This window comes from Carettochelys insculpta, chromosome 13, assembly GCF_033958435.1.
Source record: "Carettochelys insculpta isolate YL-2023 chromosome 13, ASM3395843v1, whole genome shotgun sequence".
Taxonomy (NCBI): Eukaryota; Metazoa; Chordata; order Testudines; family Carettochelyidae; genus Carettochelys; species Carettochelys insculpta.
This window is the reverse complement of record NC_134149.1, coordinates 38,385,492-38,405,342: the sequence shown is the minus strand read 5'-3', so window position 1 is coordinate 38,405,342 and position 19,851 is coordinate 38,385,492.

Here is a 19,851-nt window from a genome sequence, read left to right as displayed (position 1 = left end):
AATTGTCAAACAATTGTGATGTTTCATTCTTACTGCTGCTATACTAGATAGAAACATGGGAAAATATCAAGGCCTCTGCTCTTTCTTCAGCAGTGGTCAAAATTTGATTTCATGGCTGGAAGCCAATTGCAGTGTCTGTCAATTTGTGTTGCTTTGGCCCTATCAGAGCCACCAAATTAACAGTAGTGTGGATGAAAGGAACAGTTTATCAGCACTTTTCTCCCTCCGCCTCTTTGTGGGTCATCAAAACCAATCCAATATGTATGTTCTGAAGTTCCAGCACCCACTGAGGTTTTACTGATTGTCTGTGGTTGGTTCCTCAGTTTGAAGTGAGGAAATGACTCCTAATTGCGTTGCTGTGTGTGGGAAATCCAATTTCCAATTTGTCTGTGAGTAGCTTCTATCCTGTGGTTAGATAAAATCATATTCTCCTTTTCAAGACAAGCATTTGGTTGATTTAGATGTCTCAGGGCGATGAGGGAAAGCATTCAACCCAGGATGAATTCCTGAAGATTTTAACCAGGGGGAGTGGCTGCTTATTAAAGAATGCTTGTCCTTCTACTCTGAAATTTGAAGACTTGGGTTAGCATGTTACTTGTGGAGACCTACTCAGCTGAGGGTGAAAGGGACCAATGGAAAAGGGATCTCAGGTTTCCACAGACAAATGCAACATCCAATTATTTGGATGGCCCTTAATGAAATCCATCACTCTGGTGTTTTCATGAATAGCTTAGAACAGGACCTCTGGAATTTTTCTTAGCAACAAGAGCTTGGCAGCATATGAAACAATGTAGCCAGGAGACATTCAATGTCATATTTTGGATCTTTGTGATCAGCCTATGATTAACTGCCATTGTACTGATGCTATCCATGCAAGTTGCTGTGTCCTTTTCCCACTGAATTATGAAATCTCCAATGGCTTCTTGAAATGCCTTCAAAACACATTGTGAATTCTGGCACTGCTTTCCAAAAGAGCGAATCTGCTTCAGTAGCACCATCAGACCATATTAGACATATGTTGGTATCAATGCAGTACCAGACAGACTATATTTTATATTGTCAAAGTTGCATTGTTTAACCGGGACCATGAGGTATTGAAAACATTTGCTCTTACCCAGCTTTGGTCCTATTGTTAAATTTCATAATAGTTATTATTGAAATACAATATCTTGGGAAAAATCTCCCTTGGTCAAGAATGATAAGGTATTTCTGTAATGATGCACTGCGACTTCCCCTCTGTAACTTGAAGAGATACTACATGAGATACCCAAAGAGCATTTTGGCTGTTCTTAACAGTTTGAGTTTTGAAAGTGTCAAGCATTTAAATGATCTCCTAAGGTCCCTTCCAGTCCTAGGATTCTATGAAGGTGCCTCTGGGTATGTGGGTTAGTAGGGAATGGCACAGTTTTTTTATCAGTGATGGCTGTTGCAGTGTCTAGTTATGGCAACAGCTGGGAAAACATAATGATCTCAAAACTGCCCCTGAAGAACATGCTGAATACTGTCTTCAGGAGCCACCATCACCATTTGGTATTATGTTTACCCATTCCTTTGTCCACTGAGAACAACTTGACACTATTGCTTTAATTAAATTATCCCATTATCCCTACTTTACAGCCATACTTCAGCTCCATACAATAAACGTACATATCCAGGCTGTGGCCTTGGTGAATACACTCAGCAGATCAGATACTCAGTTCATTGCCTGGTTTTGTCTTGATCTGTGTATGGGTTACTTACTTTTTGTATTGCATATAAAGTTTCTCAGTGGGGCTTGTCACTTGCACGGAATAGCTCACTGGGCATGGATGCAGGTTTAACATTGTTTTCTGAGCAGAGGCTCTGGCAGCAGCACATTCATATATAATGGATTGGCTTACATTGAATTATACTCCCTGAGTTCATGGGTTTAAAAGAACATGGTGGACTTTAAGGGACACACCGTTGCAGGGTTTATTGTTTACACCAAAATATTCTCTTGTTAAAAAAATGGAAAAATAGCAAAAATAGTAAATTGGTAAGTTTAAATGATTGCCTTGTATCACCTTTGCATCATCTGTGATGCTCTGTGCAATCCACAGTTAACTGAGAAACTTATTTTGCACCATATTTTTTATGTTGTGAGAACACAGAGGAAATACATAAAGGGATGAGTTCTTTGCAGATTGCACTTAATGAAGAAGTTAAGACTAAAACTGTGGAACAGCTACCTATTGTTGTACAAACAGAGAAGATATATTCCAACCTCTGTATGTATAAATAGGAATTATGCATTCATCAACAGAGGAAGAATGTAGTGTGCCTCTTTATACTGCGAGTAAATTCAACCTGCTTCTGTTTTCAGAAGTTAACCTTGGTTTTGTTACACATTTATTTTTTCCTTTATGATGTCGCATTTGATCTTTCAATCATGTTACAATTATGTAAAAGACAAAGACAAACAGCTTGCAGGCAACTTTACTAAATTCTTTGTGGTGTATGTACTTTGAAAATCACAGCATATCTTCTACTTCAATAGAGATGGATAATTAGATGCTAGAGATGGAATCCACAATGACAAGCATGAGGCTGTTGAGCTCATACTTAAAACTCCAGGTAGAAATTACGTTGTATGTGTTCAATCAAAAATCTTATTCTAACTTTATTGTTTCTTTTGATATTGAACTGATCAGCAAGTCCATTTCAAATATTTACAAAAGCAAAAAGTGAAGGGCATATGATCCACTTCCTATTATGGCTCATTTATTTAAAATCCATCATTGCATGTTAGTGCTCTAGATCCATTTTGTAATATTGTATGCTCAAGTAACACTTCAGCCCTGCTAGATGAAAATAAAGACTGACATTTTCTTTTCAGAACTAAGTGTGGTAAAAATTGGGGAAGAGTATTTTTACCCCAACACAAGAAGACAAAATGCTTGACTTTCTGAATAAGAACTGTATTGTAAAACTGTACATGCCAGCATTTGAAATCAGAGGAATAATTTGATTCTAGTGAGAGTTGGGCTTTTGTTTGGAAATGGTAGAATTTGGCAGAAAGTTTAAATACAGAAATATGATGACATAAAAATGTTACTGCAGTGCTTAATAGGAAAAATGCTCCAAGCTCTTGTTCTATTCTAGTGATCAGTCTCCTTGGTCAGACTGTCTGCAAGATGCACTGAAGTCACTGGGTAGCAGGTGGACAGCCTCACAATGCCACTGCCACCCACCAATATTCACACTACCAGCATTCCTGGTTTTGTCCTCTCAGCTGCTCCCTGTTTCTCTCTGGACACCCAGGGCCTCAGGTTCTCTTACGCTGTCCAGTGGGGTCCAGGTCTCCTGGCTATGTGGTTCTTTTGGGGGCATTCCTGGGTCCCTCTCTCTTCTACTTCTTTTCTTCCACATTTGAGCTCTGTTGTCTATGCTTTTTTCTGACTTTTTTTTCCAGTGGATCTTGCTCCTTCTCCTCACAGGTGTCAGTTAGCAGAGTGGACTTAATTCCCTAGTTTGAGGTCTCTCTCTTTTTCCTCTTTGTAGGTCTCCTCCCACTGCCTCCTTTCCCTCTCTGGAAATAACTCCTCCACTACCTCCACCCATTTCTAAGCAAACTTGCCCCGTGCTTCCAGGAGTACCTGGACAATGGGACAGTACTTCCTGTCCCTGTGAGTGCACTCCAAATCTCATTCTCACCCCAGATAAGTCGATGTAGCTTTACCCGCCCCTTCTACATCAGTAAGCCAGCAGAGGCCACGTCCACCAGGTGTCTTTGGGGCTTCCGCTCCTGTGGCACTTTGGCCTGCTCCTTTATAAAGTCCAGCAGGGTTTTCTGTTGTGCCATCTGCCCCCAGAGTAAGGCCTGCCTCTCCAGCTGATGGGATTGCAGGAGGGCTTGGATTGCCTTTTGTCTCTCCTGCTGCTTCGCTAAGCACTGTAGGTCCCCCTACATCTCTCCAGATCGCCCAACTCTTGTGCTGGCTTCAGGTACCAGACTAGCTCACGTGTATTATAGTTAAGTTAGGGCCCTCTGATCTGTGCACCAGCTTCCCTCGCAGATCAGTCCAAAATGCCTTAGTTGATGCAAACGTATATTCTTTATTTACAGCTGCTCCCTCCATACCACCTTACTGTCTATATACAGGTTTTTCTCAGAACAACTTTGCCAGCAAAAGGCCAGAGGGCTCCACCCTTCTCTGTGCCTGGCCTTTCTCTCCCCATCTCTGCTACCTTCCTTTCCCCCAGCCTTTATAGATCATAGCTAATTAGGCTTGCATCTGTTTCTTTTTGCCAGGAAGGCACAGGGCTGTTCAACCAACCCCAATCTATTTCCCTTGATTAGATCTGGAGTACCAGGGGGCTGATTAAGCCTTCCTTACTCAGCACCCTGTCGCACCCTGTCACACCACATGATAAGATGTTTTCTGTGTTTTGGTTTTCTTTACTGTTAAACAAAAATATAACTTTGGGAAAAATGTCACATATTTTTTAATCCAAAGGATCAAGATATATATTTGCTTTACAAAATGACTGAATTCTGCTTCAGGTTTTGGTCAGTTTATGCCAAGACATATGGTAGAGTTTTGACATAATTTTCTAGTTGAATTGCTTCTTCACTGGGCATTTACACTTAATGTTTTACTATTATTTTTAAATCTCAGATAACACCAGGGATCCCAGGTGAATTAATATTTCTTGCAAAAAGGCAATGTTAAAGATTTTTTGCTACTAAACTTACCTAAGCTATGTATCTAGTTTCAGCTCACAGTAAATGCTCGTTTCATGTTCAATTCTTTTTTCCTCCATTATTTCAGTGCCAATGTCGGTATGAGGATAGGGAGCAGGGACTGTACCAGTTGTTCCAACCCTTGTGATCCATTCCCTTGGGAACATAAATCCCTGGCTCTAATTGCCATCCATTTGATAGCCATCAAGGTAACTTATCTTCACACTGCTGACAGATGAGGTACATGTCTCAAAGCAAAATACCATGACAGACGAGCAGAATTTCTGTTTTGTCACAGCACTGTCCTTTTTCCAGTGAAAATGAAATCATACAGTTGTGTTCTTTCTTCCTTTCTATTTTAAGGATAATATATCCTCTCAGCCTCCCTGACAGCAAACCTTCCAAAGAAAGCAGGTTGCCAAAAGTTCAGCCAAACATTTTTCCATCAGAAAATATTTTTTGTCAAAACTGAAAAGTTCCATGGGAATGTGCCAGTTTTGACATTTCCACTGGGAATGTCTGACACAGAGGCCCCATTGTGGTTCACTACTCCCTCAGCAATTCCTCTCAGACTGACACACTCATTGTACCTGACTCACTATGGTGGTTATTTATTTCGTGTATTCAATCCAGTCTAGCCAAGCCACTGCATTCTTGTCAGTGAGGATAAAGGCACAAAAACCACCAGGAAGTTGAGTCCTTTTGTAGTTTCCAGCAACATATGTCATGGTTTGTGTCTACCCATAGTGGACTGTCCCTAATATGGCCCAGAAATTCCACTGCAGCACAAATTTCATTTCTGGTATGACACCAGTTCAGAAGGCTCCATCATCCTTGTGGTAAATCAAACACAGACTGACACTGAGTGGGGTCTGAGACAAGATAAGTTGTTATGTTGTCTGAGGATATAATCTGCACCTAAAAATTGTCATGTAATATGTTATCAGAAGACTAGTAACTCACTGATCATAATGTTTGCGCATAATATATGTATCTAGTATGAGTTATGGAGAGTGCTGGAATGATGATTAAAATGAGACGTCGGGAGGGGGAGGTTGCAAACAGGACTGCCCCAGACAAAGGAACATGTATTTGCTTCTCTGATTAGTACAGTCATCAGGCAGACACAATGAAAACAATTTACATGTCAGGGGAGCAAAGCTATCAAGCTGTACATGGGTAGGAGAATTCAGGCAACTCTTCTCCTGTAGGAGAGAGAAGCTTGTTCTGGCCATTACTCTTCAAGGACCACACTGAAGAGGTTTACTGGTATATGAACCTCACCAGGAAACCTCAAGGGTTGATGAACCACAAGGGATCAACAATCGAACCAACTGATGGCATACAATGTTACTGTTGCTTTTGGGTGTGGGAGGGATGCCAGGTGCAGGCTCTGGACAGAAGGTACTTATCTTAGGCAGCTCCCAGCCAGCAGTCCAGTGGGAGCCTGGGGCAAGTTCCCTTCCTGCTGTGTCCCTGCCTGCCACTCAAAGCAGCTGGCTGCAGATGCCATGTGCTATCTGCATTCTGGACAACCCCAAAGGGGGGGGGCAGCATGCACTGCCCCCACCCCCAGCAAAATCTCACATCTCCCAGTGGCCAAATCAGCCAATGGAAGCTGCAAGCTTGTGCTTGGAGTGGGGGCAGCGCATGATGGCTGTCCTGGGTGGGCTGATTTGGGCTCTGGTGGTGTAATACTGCTGTATGAACATTGAGGCTAAGGCTAGCACCTGAGTTCTGAGACCCCACAAGGATCTTTTCTTATAAGCTCTTACAGAGATTTTTATATGCGGTTGCCAAAGATCACCACACACATCCACTGTAGGCATGTAAATATGTCAGTCTTTACAAGAACTGAGCACTTGTGGGTTTCTGTTATTTATGCTAAAATAAACCCACAACTAAAAGACCATCTTCCATATAAAGGAAATACTGGATCTTCACTGATCACTGAAGAGTGGTCACTATGGGCCAGACCTTCGTATTTATTGTCAGTACAGCATAAAGTAACAGGTTCTGCTCCCCTCATACAACTACACTTATCTCAGATTACCTCCCAAATGGCACTGACCTTACCTTCTTTTTTATCAGAAGAAAAGCTTCTTGCCACTTCTAGGGAAAAGTTGTAGAATTTACAGCAATCCGAATATCTTTTCTTTCATGAAGTTTTTATTCTCTATTATTTCAAGTACTTTTGTGCAAGTCTTCATTTCCTTCTCTGGTGAGCACAGATTTCTCCTGGTAATAGATCTTTTCTCCATGGTAATGAGATTTACTCTCTGCACGCTAATGCTCATCTATAATCCTCATTTTACTGTGCTCTTATCAAATATTGAAAGTGCTTCTGTTGCCAGGAAGCGAGGAGCCAGCAGTCCACTGTGAATGATAACACTCTTCTGGAACCATTCCACTTATTCTTTAAATTTTCCTAATGAGAAACATAAAGTTGAATGATTTTTTTTCTTTATTATTTGTCTGGAGTCTTGTCAGGGCACCTGGCATTGCTTACTGTGGAGTAAATGAATAGGTGGATTCAACCTACTGTCTTTTCCTTTGATATTTGAATTAACATCAGATCATAACAGCATTTACCATGTTCCTCTGCTCCAGGCAGAGTTACCTGTCTTTTTTGCGTATTGTAATGCTACAGGGAACACACCTGAGAAATATTTCTATTCTGCATGTAAACATATGGTATGATGAAAACATTGTGCCTTTCAAGATGTACAAAGAAGGCTTCAAAGATCTCTGAAAAAAATGCTTGTTTTAGAACATTACACGTAATGCCAAATGTAAAGACAATCAAAGATTCAGTAACAAATACATTTCTAACAGCTCATATTCACTGAATTACCTCTCTATGCATTTCCTTCATGACGAGTCAGCTACCCTGCTCTGAGCTGCTTCTGAATTTTCCTTACACATTGCCCCATTTGTTGTTTTCTGCTTCCAGGGGGATTCTCACCCCACTCCTCTCTCTCTCTCTTTGTGTCCTCCTATAGGTCTCACTCTGAGAGCTGGAGAAAGAATTGGTCTATGGCAGCAAATTCTGCAACAGTGTCAGCAGTGGTTTCTGGATCCAGAGATGTCCCCTCTGCATGCAGCAGCCAGCAAAACGCAGGGAAGCCAATTCAAAATTTTGCATCACTGTCTTCCAATGATCAGTGGCACTTGCTGTTTAGGAAGGTAGAATTGCAAAAATGGCAGCGGGCTCAGAGTGGGTACATATTACATATCTGGTCTTTTCTGTACCAAGTTATCCACTGTTCTGATCGTTATTCTGTTAATTGTTCAAGGGGTCCAGTTTTGCCCTCAGATATGTCTGTTCAGCTCACATTGATCTCAATGTGAGTCTCATACCTGAAATAAAATATTGGGCCTCTATTCAGGCTATTCAAATTATTTAAAGATATTATAGCAGGAGTCACCATGTGACGTCATTAGTCTTAAGATTTTTTTTTTGTAGTGTGCAAGGTCTGAGCATCTGAAGAAATGGGTACACTGTTTTTGTGATGTAGTCTCTTTTCTGGGGGAACAGAGTTGTGACCAGCAGCAGTGAAGTTTGCTTTCTGTGCTATTTCATATAACTAGAGTAAATTCTTAAAGCACAACTGCTATTTGAAAAATGTGCGTTGTTTTGATTCCTTAAAGATAGGCTTCCATGCATGATGTTTAACTACCTCCTGTTTAAGGACAGGCGTGTCTCTTGTATTTAGAACAAATTACACTAAGGATATCCACAAATTCCACACTACTTTCTCTTTCTATGGGTAGTTGATATGCAAAGCCCTATCTCTAGAGGGGCAACACCTTACCTCAGAATTTCTTGATTTTAACTATTAATAATCCGTCAAGCTGCAATTTAACTATTAATAATCAGTCAAGCTTCAATTTTTGCCACTGGCTTGTTTAATACTTTGGGAAATGTGTACAGACATTGACAATACAGTAAAAAACAACCATGCACACCATGTCCAAAGCATGATGATAAAATAGTGATATGGAAGTACTGTATGAATGAGATATATGTAAATGATTAATACATCAGATGACTGTAGGTGATGCTCTATATAGTGGCACTGGAACAATTTTTATGATGGGGGTTCTGAGCTGTGCCCTACTTTACCATGTGTAGACCCCTCACCATCCCAGACTGGGGCCATACCTGGCAGCAGCTGCAGAGCCCAAGACCCTGGCCAGGACCCCCACGGTTGGTGGTGGAGACCACTGGGACCAGCATTCCTGCCCATTTTTTCCCATCTATGGGCAGAATAAATTTTATTACATGCACCAAGACACTTATGGATGTGCACCACCGAGAGAAACATATGATGCCCACTGTTGGTGACAGTGAGCGCTATGCTAATCAGGTGGGCAGCACCTGAATCTCTCCTGCCTGGCTGCCCAAATGCTCAGCTTACAGGAACACTGGCTGGGGCCACAATCAGAAGCTCAGCTGCCCGTACTTTGGGACCAGCAGCTGGGATCTTGGAGCTGGTCATGGAGCCCCCAGCCATTGGGCTGGTTGCCAGAAAACCAGGTGGCAGCAGAGCTCCCAAGGTGTGAGCTGGCAGATGAGACTTTAGCATGGAGTCATGCTGCCAAAAAGCCTGGGGGCTGCTGCAGCACCTCTGTCCCCCACACCTATCATTCTAGAAGATGTAGCTAGGTTTTGCAAAAACAACACTAGTGTATATTGTACACTAAAAATAGCGTTTATATACACAGCTGCTTCTATGAATTCTTAACTATTTTCTCAGCTGTTTCTGTCCCAGTGAGTGAGTAGCTGGGACTGAGTAACTCCCATAGACATAAAGTCCTACATATCAATTGGTACCAAATTCTGGTCAGCAACTAAGGCTTTTAGTCTTATTTGCTTTATTTTTCATGGGATATTAGTTGCCATATGTGCACCCTACTCTTAGCCTGGGGGTGTAGTATTTTTGGGGATTCACTCACAGCATAATAAATGTATTTCTAATTTTTGCATAAGCAGCAACAAGAGGCTCCAATTAAGCATCAAAGCTTATGATATTAATGCAGCTAAAAATTCCACTGAAATGCATCACTAAATTCCTTCCTGTGCCCCAAAGAGTTTACAATACAAATGTATAGTGAAATTCAACTTAAAAAATTGGTCAAACAAATTATTTTCTGATCCATTTTTTGTTCTTGATTATAAAATTTGGCACAGCAGTTGTGCTAGGAATTCTACCCTGTCATTATGGCATGCAAGAACAGAGAATAGTTAATGGGAGTATGGGGTGTGCAGCATGGTGATTTGATCCAATGTTGTTTAAGCATGTGTTAGAGAGCCCAAATTGGAGATAAACTAAATAGAAAGGAGTTTGTAGGAACAAATCATGCTGTTAGTCTGACTGCTTTTTGTAGGAAAGTTTTTACACAGATTTTTCATTTTTATAATTAAGTCCTTCCATAGTGAATGTTATTTATTCTTCAGCTATGCAGACTGCATGTAGAAATCTGGGCTCTGCATTTCATTCTATTTGTCATGCAAGCATTCTCATAGTCCTCATTGTGTTGAATGTATTAAATATAGAGTTTGAAGTGGTTATCTCTTGCAAACAGAAAGCTCTTGCCTTTCATGTGGATATGCTTAATGTTTCATAAATGTCAGCATAATAATGCTACTCTTCACTTAACATCCTTGTTTATTTTACCAGCGCTGGTTATTACTTAAGGTATGCCTTACAGTGCAAGTTGGTCATTGCATTTTGGTAACTTCTGTGTCTAAACTGATGTTGTGTCATCTTCTGTTCTTTCAACTTCTATTTCTAGTCTGATTCCTCATGGCAAATCCTAAGTATCAACATCTTTAAGATGATCAGTTGCGTTCAGTTAAAATCAGGACAATATGCTATAGTCAGTTAGTTTTAATTTTAAAATAGTCTACAACGAATTTTTTCCCCAGATATGATGATAAAATCATTCCAGGCTTCCAGTAGTGCTGGTCCACCACTGAGTCACCCTTTGTTTTTGATCAGTTGCTGGAATGGAGTCTGTTCCCTGCTGTGGACCATCAACAGTCTGAGTTATGGAAACAACATACTGGAATTATAAGAACCCTCATGGGAAATGGGCCTTGCCTGCAATACATTGATTACTTTGTGTGTCTGAAGAGGTCCTTACCACCAAGACCACTTGTGTATAATTCTTCACTATAAGATGTGAAGCATAAACTACTAGGTGATTAGAGGAAATGCTGTCATATATAAATTAAACTAAATTATGTTTGTCTGAAAATGGATTACTATTTTCTCCAGCATTAAAACATGCTGTGATGAGGCTTATTACAACAGTGTAGAAGAAAATAACTAAATATGGATTTAACCAGAAGTCAGGAACTGCTTTATTTCAGTTGCTTCTGTAAAGTCAATGATAAGCATCTGGAAGAGAAGTATCAGCAGGCATTCACTTAACAGATGAGAGGATTTCCAGTTGATGTCCAATACATGATCTGAGTTGTAAATGTCAAAGGTGTTGAACACTGCAGCTACTAGTAACTTCTACAGTAAATCAACACAACTGAAAATCAGCGTGCAAACATATGTCAGTGCAAGAACCATGTAGGGTTCTCAGATACATCAAACAATGGTTAAAATGTCATTTCTGTTTGGGGTATATAAATAATTTGGGAACACTTGGGAACACGTAGCCAATATTATTGCCCAAATCAGATGAAATAACTAAAACAAGGCTCAGTACCAGACACTGTCTGTACCCTGGTTGTGCAATGTATTAGACAGAGTTGGAGGGGCGAGTGGAGACTGAGGGTTTTTTTTTTCTGGATGCTGTTTATTGATTTCATTCAGATTCCATCACTTATACCAAATAAATGTGGCTGGGAATTTATTTCTGAGAGTTATTGCATACTTCCAGCATGGTGTGCAGTACAACAACAAACACGGAGTGACTGCAGTTGTAGAAATTACACAAAAATCTCTAGAAATGCATTGTGACACACCGATCTGAAAATAGAAATTGCAGAGAAGAAACAAGGGAAAAGGTCATAACTATATTCTTTACTGTATGACATTCCCATAAAAATGTATAATTCAATTCCAATAAAGCAATAAGACTCCACAAAAGGTGATGAATGGTCAAGTAAATAATTCCTTTTAATAAGATTCTAAAGATTGCTGGACTGGCTGTAAAGTTGGATTTTATCCCTAGAACTATATAGTATGTTATGATTGTTAGTCACAAAATTATTACACCCTAGAGTGTCTTAGTTCTGAAATAAAAAGACAGAGAAGAAGTATGGAATTAAATAAAAGGAAAAGTGACACCCAAATTTCTGACCATGCACCTGCAGATGTCCACGAGAAACCAAGTGTGAGAGCAAAAGTGCATTAGGCTGTGGGGAGAGTGCCTGAGTGATCTTCTGCTCAGATTAAGATGCAGCCTTGTGTTTGAAGACCTATCCTCTCTGAGGACTGAACTTGTATTGCAGAAGACTACTGTGAGCTGCATTTCAACCTGAAAGCTCCACTCAGAGCTCCTCTGTGACAGCAGCTAGGACATGATTCAAGACCTGAACAAATTAATGCATTTTAATGCCATGGTGGAAGCTGAGGTGAAAAGAATTTGCATCTGCATGGTGGAGGCAAAGAGAAATGGTTACAGCCTTTCAGAAAATGGAACGGTGTACTGCAGAGCTACACTGATTTGTCCAGCATTAAGCAGAGCTTGACACACATGTGAAGTGCCAAATATTATGATAGATATCCTCTACATGATATCCTCTACAAGAGAGATATCCTCTACTAAGATGATGAAGTAGACACTGAGAAAGACACAGACTTGCTATCACAGATAGGCACGTGGCAACAATACATAAAGGAGCCCCAGAACAAACTTACAACACTGTCAAATACTGCATTACACACTTAAAGGATGGAAAATATTAGAGCACATTCTGTGCCTATAACATCTCTTTTGCAATCATTTTAAAATAAAAACTCTTCATTGCCACTTAAATGATTCATCAAGAATTCAAGTTATTAATACTCAAATTAGTTATTACTGTATTAACTGAGCTGTGCTACACATAATGTACAGTTAAGATTAAATAATTTTAACAGTATATTAGTGCTTTTGTTTTAAAAAGAAAATGGGAAATTTTAGCAATTTGGAATAGACCCATAACGTCTGAGATCATGATTTCTGAGCCAACGACCATGTTTGTAATGTACCAGATCTCGAACAGAGGCCTATGAGAGCTCAGACAACCATCACATACTGGCCTCCATCCAACATTGGCTAAAGCCTGTTCGTCTGAGAAACTTGTATGACTGATAGCTTGGTTCCAGCCATTAGTTCATCCAGTGCTTAATTAGCAATGAAAGGCATGACAAGGCTCAAGCATTTTCTTTTTAACTTCCATAGCTAATGAAGCAAATCCAAAGGTTCTGGGTCCAACCAGGGCAGGCCACAGTACCAGTTAGGCACTGGGTTCAACCATACTAGAAGAAAATAAAAAAAATTGTCTGAGCAGCCGGGTGGCTTCCTGTTGTGGCTGCATTGAACCCTCCTTCCTGTTCCTACGGTGCTCCTGCTCTGTGTCTGGTCCTTGCTTCTCCTTGGTTTTTGCCATTACCCCTTGCTTCCTAGTCCCACCTCTGGCCCTGTCCCCCTATTCCCGATTCTAGTTTGATAGCTTTCCTAGGTGCTGACCTTCAGCTTTGTTTCCCAACCTAGATGTCTTCTCTACCCACTAGACCGAACTCCTGCTCTGACCACTGGGCTAGATCACCCAGTCCAAAATATGTTTTCTAGTATGGATATCAGGGAAACTACATCAATGTAGGTCATGCCGATATAGTTATACCAGTGCAAATGTCTAATGTAGATGAACTAAAGTGGTGTCATATGAGACTTGCTGAGTTTGAAATGGGGGTAAGCTGCAACGGCATAACTCCAGTTTTACATTGTAGGGAAAATGCATTTATACAGGGGATTGCACTGATAATTCCAGATAGTTTCAAATATCTCATATATAAAAGACTGTTAATGTTAATGATACATTGAATCATAGGAACAGACCATGCAACGTTAGACCCCTTTCTTCTAGACCTGGGACTTTTCAAGAGGACTGTCTGGATTATTCAAAGGCTGTTGGACTCTTATCTTGTGTGTGTATATTCTGTCATGCCACTGAAATCTTTTTTCAATTCAGTTTCTTGCTTAAACCATGCCTATGCTTTCTTCTGTTTGGAAATAGGATGTCTGTGCCAACTGCTTAGGACTTTCACTAATTTTCAGGCATCTTGAATAGTGACAGAGAGATAGCCATGTTAGTCTGCATCCTATCAAAAAAAAGTCAAGTAGCACTTTAAAGACTAACAAAATAATTTATGAGGTGATGAGCTTTTGTGGGACAGACCCACTTCTTCAGATCATAGCCTTACCAGAACAGACTCAATATATAAAGCACAGAGGTCCAAAAATTGTTATCAAGGTTGGCAAATCAGAAAAATTGATATCAAGGTTGGCAAATCAGAAGAGCAGAGGGGTGCTAGGAGGGGGTGTAGAGTGGGGAAGTCAAGAGTTAGCTAAAACAAAATATGTAAAAGAGTCCTTATAATGAGCCAGGTAATTGGTGTCCTGGATCAAACCATGTGTTAATGTGTCAAATTTGAATATAAAAGAGAGTTCTGAGCACTCTCTCTGTAAATGATCGTTAAAGTTCTTTTTCAGTAAAAGGAACTTTTTTTCAGGCATCTGCTTTTCTAAGGTGTATGTGTATAAATCAAAGTTTTCCTTCTCATTTACCTTTAAACTATTTTAATAGTAGAATTCTTATTTATCAGTAGAGGATTAAAAATAATTGACTACTTGAATACCCAATCATATACTATACGACAGTGAACAAACAAACTTGTAAAGTTGAAAATCATTTGGAAATACTCAGGACATAGTTATGAAGATTGAATGTTCATTAACTCTACAAAAACCCCCTAAATTTCTGGCTTATTCACAAAGCATAATTCCTCCAGTTTTAGCAATTGCTTGAAACTTTAGGGATTGCTTGGAATCTCTGTTGTTACTCAATTTCATTAACTTTGGCTGGCTCTTGGTGGTTTTTTCCTGAAGGCTTGGTTGATGCATTCCCTGTTTGAGAAAAGAGCATTGCTAAAGTACTTGTTTGAAAACATGCAAATATAATCAATTTTTTTCAGAAACAGATGCAAGAAAAAAAAACCTAGACAGATTTTGTGTCCATATATTTGCATAGTGCAGCTTGAAGTTATGTTCTTGATACAAAGATTGCCTTGGTAAGAACACTGCCAATGCTAATTTTTCTTTTGATACTTTGTAATGTGTGAATGAATATTATAAAAATTAAAATGTTAATAAATGTTTACCCATGAAACACAATACATGGTATAAACACTAGGAAGATAGTTATTTTGTACCATATAGCTGAACTGATTTATGTTTAAAATATGTAAATGCTCTCTGCTCGAGGGAACCAAATGCCAAGTTTGTGTACAGGCAATTGTTTCCTCCGAACTACAAATGTTAAAACTACATTAAAGATCAAAGTGGCTACAGGAGAGACCCCCTGCCATGGTGGCTATCTTGACATAAGCAGTGTTCTACCTCACATTGCTTAATTGTCATGTATTAACAACTTTTCATTGCACAACACCTTGAAAACATGTACCACTGGATAGACAAAGAACTGTCTCAATATTAGGACGACTGTTTCTTTTGCTTGGCTCACTCAGTGTAGTTACACTTCAGTGTTTGCCACCCACCTCTTAAGCATCTGATTACAATTGTGCAGAGTAAATGTGGAACAGGCACAGGCTTAATATGAAGGGGAAATCTGTTGAGCACATAGCAACAATGGAGGGGAAAATTAGGAGACAGGACATGACTAAATGACTGTATTAAATATGCTCAATTTAGAAATGACATTTTCCAGTCTCCAATCTCCAGCCTTTCAAACCAGTTACTGCCAACTGCAAATGGAACGGTTTCTTTTGTTCCAGTTGCTGACTTTCATATACTTAGATCCCAGGGGAATCCACAGGAATAAATGGCCCATGACCACAGATTGGGAAGCAGAAAGGATGAGTCAATTATGGTCTTGTCTTGACCTGCAACACAACTAAGAGTATGTTTACACTACAAAATAAAGCTGAATTTATCAAAGTTGAATTTGTAACACTGGATTTCATAAAGTCGACATTGAGTATCCACACCTGTCCACACAGTCAACTTAGTGTGTCCCCTCTAATCACCAAATTTAGTGTGCCCCCACTGCTTCAGTTGCAGCAGTGCATTGTGGGAACCAATCCCATAGTTCATTGAGCTCTGTTGTATTCTGTTTTTTTCTTTTGCTGCTGCAGTATGGGAAAAAATTCGCCTCAAGTGGTTGTGTGAGAAGGATGTCTTCTTCCCACACTGCATTGCCCTCAGAACAAGTCAGGGAATTGGCAATCCCACCTATTCAGGTGTCTGGTCTCCAGGTGTCTGTACCATATGAACAGGAACCTCAAAGGTCCCCTGTGGAAAGAATACCAATGTGTTGTGATGTGTTGACTAGGCACCTTGAATTCAGGTCAGCACCCAAGCAGACTGGCAAAGGTGCTAAGGCTACAATAATCTATGAGCCTTTCTCAGTTCTGGCTGTGCCGGGCTAACAGGTACCTCGGTTCTCCCTTGGGGAAAGAACACATTTCATGGAGCAGGTCAGCAGGTCAGGGAGCTGTTTTCCGCCCTGTGAAAATGCAGCAAATAGGACACTGCAGAGACTATGTGACTCCCCCAAGCCACAGGCTTTGGGGACAGGCGCCCACAATATGCCTATTTGTGGGGCTTGCACCCCACACCTCCAGAACCTGGGGCCCTTTGAGGTTTCTGTTAGTATTGTGCAGGCATCTAAGTCTCGGGGGACCAGACCCCAGTATGGCTATTTGCAGGGCTGGCCCTCAAACCTTGGGAACCTGAGGCCCTTCTGAGGCTCCTGTTAGCATGGCGCACCAGGGTCTAGGATGGCCAGCCCACAAAGCAGCTATGGCCAGGGTCAGCCCCTGAAAATCTTTCCCATGGAGCAGCAAACAGGAGCAGCTAACAGGGAGTTTGCCTGTGAAAGCATCCTAGAGGAGCTCAGGTGAGTGTGGCATTTGGGGGGCTGTGTTGTGAGCTGGTGGGCTGAATTTCTGTCTGTGGTGTCTGTGCATTTGTTTCATTTGGCAGTGAGGGGCAGTTTGCATAGCTGCCTGTGTGCCTGAGCATCTGTTTTGCAGAGAGGGGCAGTTGGAAAGCGTGTTTGGCAGTTAGGCAAGTTTGCAAGGTGTGAATTGGGAGACCTTCCTTCTAGGTGGGCCTTCAAGGGCTGATTAGATTGGAGGCAAAGGCTCTGAGCTGGGCCTAAGCAGCTAGCAGCTCTATAAGAAGGCAGCCCCAGTGAACCCTGTGAGCAGCAAACAGGAGCAGCTAACAGGGAGTTTGCCTGGGAGTTCACCTTTGGGAGGAGCCCAAAACCTGTTCTCACCCTTCTTATACAGTGTTTCTCTTGTGCCCTTTAAGGCGGCACTAGAAACAAAGAAGGGGTCTCTGTAAAGGGAAAAAATGGAGAGTGATGTGGCTGGTGAGAGGTCTGTTGTTGTGACCTGCATGTCATGTGCCATGTTTGCCTTTCTCCGGAACAATAGACAGGATTTTCTCTGTACCAAGTGCAAGCTGGTAGACATTTTAGAGGAGAAGGTTAAAGGACTTGAGGCACAAATATCAACCCACAGGTCCATCAGAGAGGGTGAAGACTTTCTGGATAGAAGACATCAGATAATACTGCAGGAACAGCAGGTTTCCCAAAACAAGAAGGTGAAACCAGTTCCAGTCTCTCCAATTCCAGTGAAGTTAAGTAACCGCTTTCAGCCTCTCTCCACAGGTGATACACCAGAGATAATTGGGGCTGATACAATCCCTGGGAGGAATCTGAAAGAGTCCCCACAGTTTAGAAGGCATGGGATGCGCAGTCCTAGGGATGGGAGTTCTATGACCACCACCCCTAACAGAAAAAGATGAGTGGTGGTGATCGGGGACTCCCTCCTAAGAGGGACGGAGGTATCCATCTGCCGCCTGGACCTAGAATCCTGGCAAGTTTGCTGCTTGCCTGGAGCTAGAATTCGGGATATTACAGAGTCACTGCCAAAAATTCTTAAACCTGTAGACTATTACCCCTTCGTACTATTTCATGTAGGAACCAGTGATACAGCCAAGAACAACTTTGATGAGATCACGGCAGACTATGTAACCCTCGGGACAAAGATCAAGGAATACGGAGCACAGGTGGTCTTCTCATCTATCCTCCCTGTGGAAGGAAGAGGTCCGCGGTGGGATTGTAGAATCACAGAGGTAAATGCGTGATTGCGTAGGTGGTGTAGCAGGGAAGGATTTGATATCTTTGACCATGGGATTCTGTTTCGTGAACAGGGATTGCTGAGAAGAGATGAGATCCATCTCACTAAAAGAGGGAAGAGCATCTTTGAGGGAAGGCTTGCAAACCTAGTGAGGAGGGCTTTAAAATAGGTTTGTCAGGGGAAGGTGACACAAGCCCTGAGGTAAGTGGGGAAGGAGGAGGAACAATCAAGCAGGTTTTCTGGGTAAAGAGGAGAAAGTGGGCCAATCGGCCCCTTCTCTAAGATGCTTGTATGCTAATGCCGGAAGCCTGGGGAACAAACAGGAAGAATTAGAGGCCCTGGCACAGTCACACAAGTATGAGGTGGTTGGAATAACAGAGACTTGGTGGGACGATTCGCAAAACTGAAGCATGGTCATGGAAGGTTATAAATTGTTCAGGAAGGACAGACAGGGGAGAAAAGGAGGATGAGTTGCACTCTATGTGAGGGAGAAGTATGATTGCTCAGAGCTCCAGTATGAGGAAGAAGAAAATCCAGTTGAGTGTCTTTGGGTTAAGCTTAGAGGTGGAAGTAAAAGAGGCAACTTTGTAGCTGGTGTCTGTTATAGACTGCCCAGTCAGGGAGAGGAGATAGATGAGGCTTTCTTCAGGCACCTTAGTGAAGCTTCCAAATCACAGGCCCTGGTTCTCATGGGAGACTTTAATCATCCGGACATTTGTTGGGAGACCAATACATCAGCACACAGACAATCCAGGAAGTTTTTGGAGAATGTTGGGGATAACTTCTTGGTACAAGTGCTGAAGGAACCAACCAGGCACCGTGCGCAGCTTGACCTGCTGCTCACAAGCAGAGAAGAACTAGTAGAAGAAATGGAAGTGGGAGGGAACCTGGGCTGCAGTGACCATGAGATCATAGATTTCAGGATCTGGACAAAAGGAAGAAGGGTGAGCAGTAACATACAGACCCTTGATTTCAGAAGAGCAGACTTTGATTCCCTAAGAGACTGGATGAGCAGGATCCCTTGGGAAACGAAGATGAAGGGGAAAAGAGTTGACGAGAACTGGAAGTATTTTAAAGAAGACTTAGTGAAGGCACAGGAACAAACACTCCCGCTGCGTAGTAAGAAATGCAAACATGGTAGGCAACCAGCTTGGCTTAACAGGGAAATCCTTAGTTAGCTTAAATTCAAAAAGGATGCATACAAGAAATGGAAACGTGGACAGTTGACTAACGAGGAGTATAAACATACAGCTGGAGAATGCCGGTCAGCAATCAGGAAAGTGAAAGCACAATTGGAACTCCAGCTGGCAAGGGTTGTGAAGAGTAAGAAGAAGGGTTTCTACAGGCATGTGAACAATAAACAGGTTATCAGAGAAGGTGTGGGGCCATAACTGAATGAGGGAGGTAACCTAGTGACAGGTGATGCAGGAAAAGCTGAAGTACTCAATGCTTTTTTGGCCTCAGTCTTCATGGACAAAGTCAACTTCCCCATGACGGTCCTAGACGATGCAGTATGGGAAGATGGAGAGCAGCCATCTTTGGGGAAGGAACAAGTTCTGAGCTATCTAGAAAAACTAGATGTGCACAAGTCCATGGGTCTGGATTTAGTGCACCCCAGGGTACAGAGGGAATTGGCAGAGGTGATTGCTGAACCTTTGGCCATTATCCTTGAAGACTCTTGGAGATCAGGAGACATACCGGATGATTGGAAGAAGGCAAACATAGTGCACATCTTTAAAAAAGGAAAGA